General features: G+C 37.9%; 1 pseudogene; it reads right to left on the bottom strand.

Moving 5' to 3' along the window:
- Window positions 1-848: 848 nt before the first annotated feature.
- On the bottom strand, window positions 849-967 carry LOC126016644 (uncharacterized; annotated as a pseudogene).
- Between the last annotated feature and the right edge of the window lie 9,398 nt (window positions 968-10,365).

Below are 10,365 nucleotides of genomic sequence, written 5' to 3'. Positions count from 1 at the left end.
CCTCCAAGACTGTCTCAAAATACTTAATGGGTTATCTATATTGTCTGTATGTTTGATTACTAAACAGCTATACCTCTTAGTGTTTCTATTTCCAAATGCAAAGATAGTCTCCTCCCTTCCTTTATTTTAAATTTTTACTTATTTATTTTATTTTTATTTGCTGGTTCAAGTTCTGCTTAATATAAAATTATAGAATAAACGTGTTGCCTGGAATATAATAGTTCAGGTCCAAACCAGAGCACAGAGACTGTATAGACTGCCATTTTTTGCCCTCTAATGCACCAACAATATAATATGACATTGTTTATTTTTGCATAGACAAATTAAAATGGGTAAATGTTATGTATAGAAACAAGCTCTTATCTACCATGGATAAAAACTCATAAATTTTATAATACAGAAGCACCTGCACCCTGAACACCTGTCAGTGGGACTCGACTCAACTGCACATGATAGTACAACGACCATCCAACCCCAAATCCTAGATCTCAACCTTAGCTGCACCAGCACCAGAAATCAACACCCCCCGGGGGGAGTCCTTAATACTACTCTGACACTAACTAGGTGCATATGACATCTTGACATGAGGAAACAGCAACAACTTGATCAAAGCTCAGGTTTCCCAACCTCATCACCCAACTGTGAGATGAAATCAGAAGACATTTTATCCTTTGACCTGTGCAAAAAACAAAATCATTAATTACAGAAGACTGCAACAACTGTGCCTGAGCAGAACTTCTGGAAGCATAAACAAATACTCTATCCTATACTTTGTCCTAGGATCTATGCAAAAACCAAGTTCTCTAATTACAGAAGACTGATCTTTTTTCCTTTTTTTTTTTTTTTTTAGCCTACAGCACCCAGTATTCCCAGGCGGTCTCCCATCCAAGTGCTAACCAGTCCCGACCCTGCTTAGCTTCCGAAATCAGATGAGATCGGGCACATTCAGGATGGTATGGCCATAGACAGAAAACTGATCTTGACAACCACAACTGAGCAGAATATTTCCTGGCACCATAACAAGACCTTGGGGTTTGACAATGAAAATGGCTGTAGCCTGTAGTTGATCCCATGACAGTATGCATCGAGGGTGGAAAGACCCTGTGTCTCTTAGCCAAGGGAATTTCCCCAGTTACTGTGCCTATGCAAAAACAAAACAAAACAAAAACAATAAAAAAACTTGCCAAACCAGCCCCCATTTTTAATTTGCTTTTGTTTTCTTCTTTCTTTCTTTCTTTCTTTCTTTCTTTCTTTCTTTCTTTCTTTCTTTCTTTCTTTCTTTCTTTCTTTCTTTCTTTCTTTCTTTCTTTCTTTCTTTCTTCTTTCTTTCTTTCTTTCTTTCTTTCTTTCTTTCTTTCTTTCTTCTTTCTTTCTTTCTTTCTTTCTTTCTTTCTTTCTTTCTTTCTTTCTTTCTTTCTTTCATTCTCTCTCTTCTCTCTCTTTCTCTCTCTCTTTCTTTCTTTCTTTTTCTTTCTCTTCTCTCTCTTTCTTTCATTCTCTCTCTCTTCTCTCTCTTTTTTCTTTCTTTCTCCTTTCTCTCTCTTTCTCTCTTTCTTTCATTCTCTCTCTTCTTTCTTTCTTTCTTTCTTTCTTTCTTTCTTTCTTTCTTTCTTTCTTTCTTTCTTTCTTTCTTTCTTTCTTTCTTTCTTTCTTTCTTTCTTTCTTTCTTTCTTTTTCTTTCTCCTCCCTCTCTCTCTTTCTTTCTTTCCTTCCTTCCTTCCTTCCTTCCTTCTTTCTTTCTTTCTTTTTCTTTCTTTCTTTCTTTCTTGCTCTCTTTCTTTCTTTCTTTCTTTCTTTCTTTCTTTCTTTCTTTCTTTCTTTCTTTCTTTCTTTCTTTCTTTCTTTCTTTCTTTCTTTCTTTCTTCTTTCTTTCTCTCTTTCTTTTCTTTCTTTCTTTCTTTCTTTCTTTCTTTCTTTCTTTCTTTCTTTCTTTCTTTCTTTCTTTCTTTCTTTCTTTCTTTCTTTCTTTCTTTCTCTTCTCTCTCTTTCTCTCTTTCTTTCTTTCTTTTTCTTTCTCTTCTCTCTCTTTCTTTCATTCTCTCTCTCTTCTCTCTCTTTTTTCTTTCTCTCTTTCTCCTTTCTCTCTCTTTCTCTCTTTCTTTCATTCTCTCTCTTCTCTTTCTTTCTTTCTTTCTTTTTCTTTCTCCTCCCTCTCTCTCTTTCTTTCTTTCCTTCCTTCCTTCCTTCCTTCCTTCCTTCCTTCCTTCCTTCCTTCCTTCCTTCCTTCCTTCCTTCCTTCCTTCCTTCTTTCTTTCTTTCTTTCTTTCTTTCTTTCTTTCTTTCTTTCTTTCTTTCTTTCTTTCTTTCTTTCTTTCTTTCTTTCTTTCTTTCTTTTTCTTTCCTGCTTTTAAATTTAAATTCATAGGTCCCCTGTTTGTGACATCAGGCTGGGAAAATCTACGAAACTACACCTGCCCAGTGGGGCCCAACTGTGAAAAACTGTCAGTGCTACCTGTGTAAGTCTGTCTACTGTCCTCTTACATGAAACTCTTGGGAGTGGGCCAAAAAGAGGCTCCAGAAAACTCGCTCTCCCAGAGGCCATTTTCAGGGCGAGACTCCAGAATATAAAAACTGGCTAGCTTTTGCAGAAGCTGGGTCCCCTGTTTGTGACATCAGGCTGGGAAAATCCACAGAAATATGCCTGCCAAGTGGGGCCCAACTGTGAAAAACTGTGAATGCTACCTGTGTAAGTCTGTCTACTGTCCTCTTGCATGAAACTCTGGGGAGTGGGACGAAAAGAGGCTCCAGCAGAGCACTTTGGCTTCGCTTCACTACGCGGCTGTGTGCTCTTTCTAAGAAAAGAACACCATCACAACAAGAAGAAAAAATCACACTAAGAACTGTGCTATATCACAGAAGCAAGCATTTCTCTCTGGACTGTCTTCTCTGTTGCATGCTCGGGCCTAAGATTTGATCCAGTGTGAGGCTTTATCCACGGAGGACTCCCCTTCCTTAGAGGCAAGTCAGCCCATCCAGAAAGGGCAGAGCCAGAGGAGTGTGCTGCCTGCATCATATAGCCAATGAATACCACCACAACACGTAGAAAAACCCACAATACAAGTGTGACAATGAGGAAATAATGCAGGCCATCATCAGACATAGAGAATGAAGATGACAATTCTGATGACCAGATAATGACCAACCAACTAATCAACCTCTCAGATAAGGACTTTAGACTAGCAATATGGAAGATCCTCAATGAACTCAAAGAAACCATGGATCGAGTTGAACAGAACACTAATAAGAACCAAGAAAATATGAAGACAGAAATCACAAAACTCCAAACTGAAATAACATGTCAACTAACAGGCCTGAAAAACTCAGAAAACAAAATGAATGACAAAATGGATAAGTTCTGGGACAGGGTATCAGAAGCTGAGAATAGACTTGGTGCTGTGGAAGATGAGATACATAACAATTCCATACAGCAGGAGATATTGGACAAAAAACTTAAAGCAAATGAGCAGACAATGGAAAAATTAGTCAAAGAATGGGAACAGATAAAAAGAGAAGTCTATGATAAGATCAACAGAAACAATTTAAGAATCATTGGAGTCCCAGAGACCCAGGAAGAAAATTTCCAGGAAGAATCAACGGTCAAGAACATCATTAAAGAGAAACTTCCAGAGCTAAAGAATATATGTGATCAAATCCTGCATACTCGAAGAGTACCAACCAAAAGAAACACCAGAAAAACCACCCCAAGGCACATCCTAGTCACAATGACAAATCCCACAGATAGAGACAGAATTCTGAAAACAGCAAGATCAAAAGGGGAAATCACGTTCAAGCAAGCTTCCCTGAGATTTACAGCAGACCTGCACCAGAAACACTCAATGCCAGAAAGCAGTGGTGGGATATTGTGACAAGACTGAATGAAATGAATGCTTCACCCAGAATACTATACCCAGCAAAACTCACTTTCCGGTTTGACGGAAGAATACATGGTTTCACAGACAAAAAACAGCTCAGAAACTTTACAGACACAAAACCAGTCTTAAGAGAAAAACTGAAAGACCTAATTTAAGACAAGACTAATCAAAAGACACACCAAATTTCGATATAAAGATGGCATTAAATCCCAGGACAATTCTTTCTCTCAACGTCAATGGACTAAATGCACCAGTTAAGAGACACAGAGTGGCTAAATGGATCAAAAAACTCAATCCAACCTTCTGCTGCCTACAAGAAACGCACCTGAAAAGTCAGAACAAACATAGACTCAAAATAAAATACTGGAGAAAAATTATCCAAGCAAACAACACCCATAAAAAAGCTTGAGTGGCCATACTAATATCAGATAATGCAAACTTTATACTCAGGAAGGTTGTAAGGGACAAAGATGGACATTTTATATTAATCAAGGGGTATGTAGAGCAGGAATAAATAACTCTCCTAAACATATATGCACCGAATGGGGGGTCAGCAAAATATTTAATACAACTGTTGACAAATATGAAAAATAGTATCAATAACAACACAATAATTGTGGGGGACCTCAACACGGCTTTGTCAACACTGGATAGCTCAACCAGACTAAAACACAACAAGAATATACTAGACCTGAAAAGAGAGATGGAAGAAAGAGGCCTAGTGGATATATATAGGCCACTCCATCCCCAGAAACCTGGATACACATTTTTCTCCAATGTACATGGGACATTCTCCAGGATAGACTACATGCTGGCACATAAAACATACCTCCATAATATCAAGAGGATAGAAATTTTGCAGACTACCTTCGCTGACCACAAGGCTCTGAAATTATTTGTGAATTCCAAAGGGACTCAGAAGAAAAACTTTAACACCTGGAAGTTAAACAGCCTCATACTCAATAACCAGTGGGTCCGAGATGAAATCAAGGAGGAAATCAAAAGGTTCCTGGAAACAAATGACAATAAAGACACAAACTACCAGAACTTATGGGACACAGCAAAAGCAGTACTGAGATGAAAATTTATAGCTTTGCAAGCACACATCAGGAAGGAAGAAGGAGCTTACCTGAGTAGCTTAATGACACATCTAATAGAACTAGAAAGTGCTCAACAAAAGGACCCAAAAATAGGGAGACAGAAGGAAATAACAAAGCTGAGAGCAGAAATCAATGAAGTGGAAACCTAAAAAACAATCCGAAAGATCAACGAAAGCAGAAGTTGGTTCTTTGAAAAAATAAACAAGATTGATAGACCACTGGCAAACCTAACAAAGAAAGAGAGAGAGAGAATCTTGATAACTCGTATTAGGAATGAAAAAGGAGAGATCACTACTGATATGACAGAGATTCAAAGGGTAATTATAAACTACTTTGAGAAACTCTATGCCACTAAAAATGAGAACCTGGAAGAAATGGATAAATTTTTGGACTCTTACAATCTTCCACGGTTGAAGGAAAAGGATGTAGCATATCTAAACACCCCCATCACCACTGATGAAATTAAAACGGTAATCAAATGTCTGCCAAAAAACAAATCCCAGGCCCAGATGGATTCACTAATGAATTCTTTCAAACATTCCAGGAGGAACTACTACCAATCCTGGCAAGACTCTTTCATGAAATTGAACAAACAGAAACACTTCCAAATAGCTTTTATGAAGCCAACATCACCTTGATACCTAAACCAGACAGAGATGCTACCAAAAAAGAAAATTACAGACCAATATCGCTGATGAATGCAGATGCAAAGGTCCTCAACAAAATCCTGGCAAATAGGATTCAATGCCTCATTAAGAAGATCATCCACTACGATCAAATAGGTTTCATCCCAGGAATGCAAGGATGGTTTAACATCCGTAAATCTATCAACATAATACACAACATCAAAAACAAGAAAAATAAAAACCACATGATCATATCAATAGATGCAGAGAAAGCATTTGATAAGATCCAACACCCATTCTTGATCAAAACTCTCAGCAAGATGGGAATGGAAGGAACCTTTCTCAATATACTTAAGGCCATCTACCACAAGCCAGTGGCAAATATTATCCTCAATAGAGAAAAACTAAAAACCTTCCCTCTAAATTCTGGCACAAGACAAGGCTGTCCTCTCTCACCACTCCTATTCAACATAGCACTGGAAGTACTTGCTATAGCGATTAGGCAAGAAAAAGATATTAAGTGAATCCAGATAGGAAAGGAAGAAGTCAAGCTTTCACTGTTTGCAGATGACATGATACTCTACTTAGAAAACCCTAAAGACTCTACCAAAAAGCTTCTAGAAACAATAGACTCATATAGCAAGGTGGAAGGCTACAAAATTAACACACAAAAATCAATGGCCTTTCTATACACCAATAGTAATAAGGATGAAATGGATATTAAGAAAACAACCCCATTCACAATAGTGCCACACAAACTCAAATATCTTGGAATCAACTTGACTAAAAATGTGAAGGACCTATAGAAATAAAACTATAAAACTCTGCTCCAAGAAATAAGAGAGGACACATGGAAATGGAAACACATACCCTGCTCATGGATTGGCAGGATTAACATCATCAAAACAGCAATACTCCCCAAGGCATTATACAGATTTAATGCTATCCCTCTAAAGATACCCATGACATTCTTCAAAGAAGTGGATCAGACACTTTTGAAATTCATTTGGAACAATAAACACCCTAGAATAGCTAAAGCAATCATTGGGAAAAAGAATATGGAGGAATTACTTTCCCCAACTTTAAACTGTACTACAAAGCAATAGTCATCAAAACAGCATGGTATTGGAATAAGGACAGGCCCTCAGATCAGTGGAATAGTCTTGAATACTCAGAAAATGTTCCCCAGACATACAATCACCTAATCTTTGATAAAGGAGCAGGAAACCCTAAATGGAGCAGGAAAAGCCTCTTCAACAAGTGGTATTGGCACAATTGGATAGCCACTTGCAAAAAATTAAACTTAGACCCCCAGCTAACATCATGTACGAACGTAAAATCCAAATGGATTAAAGACCTCGATATCAGCCCCCAAACCATAAGATATATAGAACAGCACATAGGCAAAACACTCCAGGACATTACAGGTATCTTCAAGGAGGAAACTGCACTCTCCAAGCAAGTGAAAGCAGTGATTAACAGATAGGAATATATTAAGCTGAGAAGCTTCTGCACCTCAAAGGAAATAGTGCCCAGGATACAAGAGCCACCCACTGAGTGGGAGAAACTATTCACCGAATACCCATCATATAAGGGGCTAATCTCCAAAATATACAAGGCACTGACAGAACTTTACAAGAAAAAAACATCTAAGCCCATCAAAAAATGGGGAGAAAAAATGAACAGACATTTTGACAAAGAAGAAATACAAATGGCCAAAAGACACATGAAAAAGTGCTCCACATCATCCAATCATCAGGGAGATGCAAATCAAAACAATGATGAGATACCACCTCACACCACAGAGAATGGCACACTTCACAAAGAATGAGAATAAACAGTGTTGGCGGGGATGTGGAGAGAAAGGAACTCTTATCCACTGCTGGTGGGAATGCTGTCTAGTTCAACCTTTATGGAAAGCGATATGGAGATTTCTCCTAAAACTGGAAATCGAGCTCCCATATGATCCAGCTATACCACTCCTAGGAATATACCCTAGGAACACAAAAATACAATACAAAAACCCCTTCCTTACACCTATATTCATTGCAGCACTGTTTACCATAGCAAGACTCTGGAAACAACCAAGATGCCCCTTCAACAGATGAATGGCTAAAGAAACTGTGGTACATATACACAATGGAATATTATGCAGTTGTCAGGAGAGATGAAGTCATGAAATTTTCCTATACATGGATGTACACAGAATCTATTATGCTGAGTGAAATAAGTCAGAGAGAGATAGAGAAAAACGCAGAATGGTCTCACTCATCTATGGGTTTTAAGAAAAATGAAAGATATTCTTGCAATAATAATTTTCAGACACAAAAGAGAAAAGAACTGAAAGTTCCAGCTCACCTCAGGAAGCTCATCACAAAGAGTGATGAATTTAGTTAGATAAATAACTACATTTTGAACTGTCTTAATAATGAGAATGTATGAGGGAAATGGAGAGCCTGTTTAGAGTACAGGCGGGGGTCGGATGGGGAGAAGGGAGACTTGGGAAATTGGTGATGAAAATGTTGCACTGGTGATGGGTGGTGTTCTTTACATGACTGAAACCCAAACACAATCATGTATGTAATCAAGGTGTTTCAATAAAAAAAAACAAGGATGAGATGATGATCATAATGATGTTCTTCAATTGACTCTTGGATTTACAATCTAATATTTAATCTTTTCACAGTATCTTGAGAACTTTCCAACAGTATAACTCTTACTTCTACCTTAAGATTAAAAACTCTACAATTCATACATGAAAATAAACAACAAAAGTATCCTTACAAAATAAATAAATTAAGGAAAATTTTAAAATGTGAGAGGGAGGAGATGGTAATTTTCCAAATAAATTTAGTGATTTTTTAAAGAAGGGCCAGGCCCCCAGCTCATTGCTGAATCTTCATTCCCCCGAGGACAGGGAGGACTGTGCTTGGGTGTGGAACAAGGAGGCCCTATCTCCCGAGCTTCAACCAGGCCTGGGAATCTCCTCCCCTCTTCAATCTCTCTTCAGTATCCTCCTAGGTTCCAGAGCAAGCACTACTCATCTGCCTCTCAGAACAGGTCAGGATGCTGCGAAGGGAAAAGGAACACCAGTCCTTAACCCCTCCCACTAAATGGAAACGGAGCTTACTTGGGTCTTCCCCAGCAGACTTTCTTCCTTCCTATCAGTCCTCATTTTCTAAACCAAAAATTATAGGTAGTTTATCATGCTACCATAGTGCTCATAATTTTAGATTGCTTTTAGGAAATAAAATGGAATGCTCAAAAAAATTTAAATTCATAGCTCCCACACAGGGGCTCATTCCCTCTTCTGTTTTTTCCCAACAGAACCATAGAACATGAATCAGCTTGTTCTGCCTCATAAATTGAGGAGAAAAAAGTGGATGACACCAGGGCAAGCAGTCTCATGAACATTGAGTGGAAATAAAAAAAAATGATCAACATGAAATACGCAACCCAATATCTATGACAATACAATCAAGAGACCCAAACTGGATGTGGCGCAGGAGTCAAAAAGAAAGAGACACAAACTACAACAAGCTATACACAGAAGGGACTTGTTACACTAGCAGTCTAGGGGGTTAAGGGTGGAGACAGGGGAAGCATTCTGGGAACAGGGGCAGAGAGAGATCAACACCTGCTTGTGGGAATTGCCCCAATTCACTGTCACAGTGACAGTGACTGTGAAAGACTTGCAATTCATATTGGTCTCAATAAAAATTATAAAAAATATAGACAGACTAATTCAACATACAAAAATTGAGCCTATTCCTTCCTCATTCACAAAACTCATTAACTCTCATTTCAATTACCTTCTCACATTGATGATGGGAATGTTGCACTAGTGAAGGGGGGTGTTCTTTACATGACTAAAACCCAACCACAATCATGTTTGTAATCAAGGTGTTTAAATAAAATAATAATATTTGGTTTTTTTGAAAGAATCGCTAGCCACTGAGTACAAAAAAAATCCATGGAGGAACAAAATTAGCCAAATTGAAGAAGATCTGATACAGAATATGAGAGACTCCATACAAAAGCAAATAAGGAATTAACAGACACTGTAAAAGCCAGACAAGCAGAATCACAGAGATGGAGAAGCACACAGTAGTACTTGAAGGAAAACTGCAAACCAAAACTGACCAAGAAACCAACAAGGAATTAAGAGGCAAGGCACTGGAAGGAAAAGTCCAGTACTTAATAAACAAAGACAAAAGAAATAATCTAAGAATTGTAGGTACACCAGAAGGGGAGGAAACAAGGAAAGGGGAAGAACAAGTAGTTAGGGAAATAATAGCAGAAAACTTCCCCAACCTTTGGAAATAGGACTCCCTGAAAATCCAGGAAGTGAAAAGAGTCCCTAATAGGATAGACCTTAAAAAACCAACACCAAGACATATAATAATCCAAATGAAAAAAAAAAAAAGCGAAAGATGAACTCCTTAAAGCAATAAGGGAAAACAGGAACCTTAATTACAAAGGAAAGGGCATAAATATCAAACCAGATCTCCCATTTGAAACAATTCAAGCAAGAAGACAGTGGAATGAAATATTTAAACGACTGAATGAAATAAATTTCCAGCCTAGGGTACAATACCCTGCAAAACTGTCATTCATATGGGATGATAGCCTAAAAACATTCTCAAACAAAAACAAACTTGCAGTATTTGTGCAAAAAAAACCTATCATAAATAACCTACACAGAGATGAACTACACAATTGAAACCCCCAATTGTAACATCAACCACCCTACACAACACAACTGCA

The sequence above is a fragment of the Suncus etruscus genome, chromosome 8, assembly GCF_024139225.1.
Source record: "Suncus etruscus isolate mSunEtr1 chromosome 8, mSunEtr1.pri.cur, whole genome shotgun sequence".
Lineage (NCBI taxonomy): Eukaryota > Metazoa > Chordata > Mammalia > Eulipotyphla > Soricidae > Suncus > Suncus etruscus.
The sequence above is the reverse complement of the archived record's forward strand: the minus strand, read 5'-3'. Positions and strand labels throughout refer to the sequence as shown.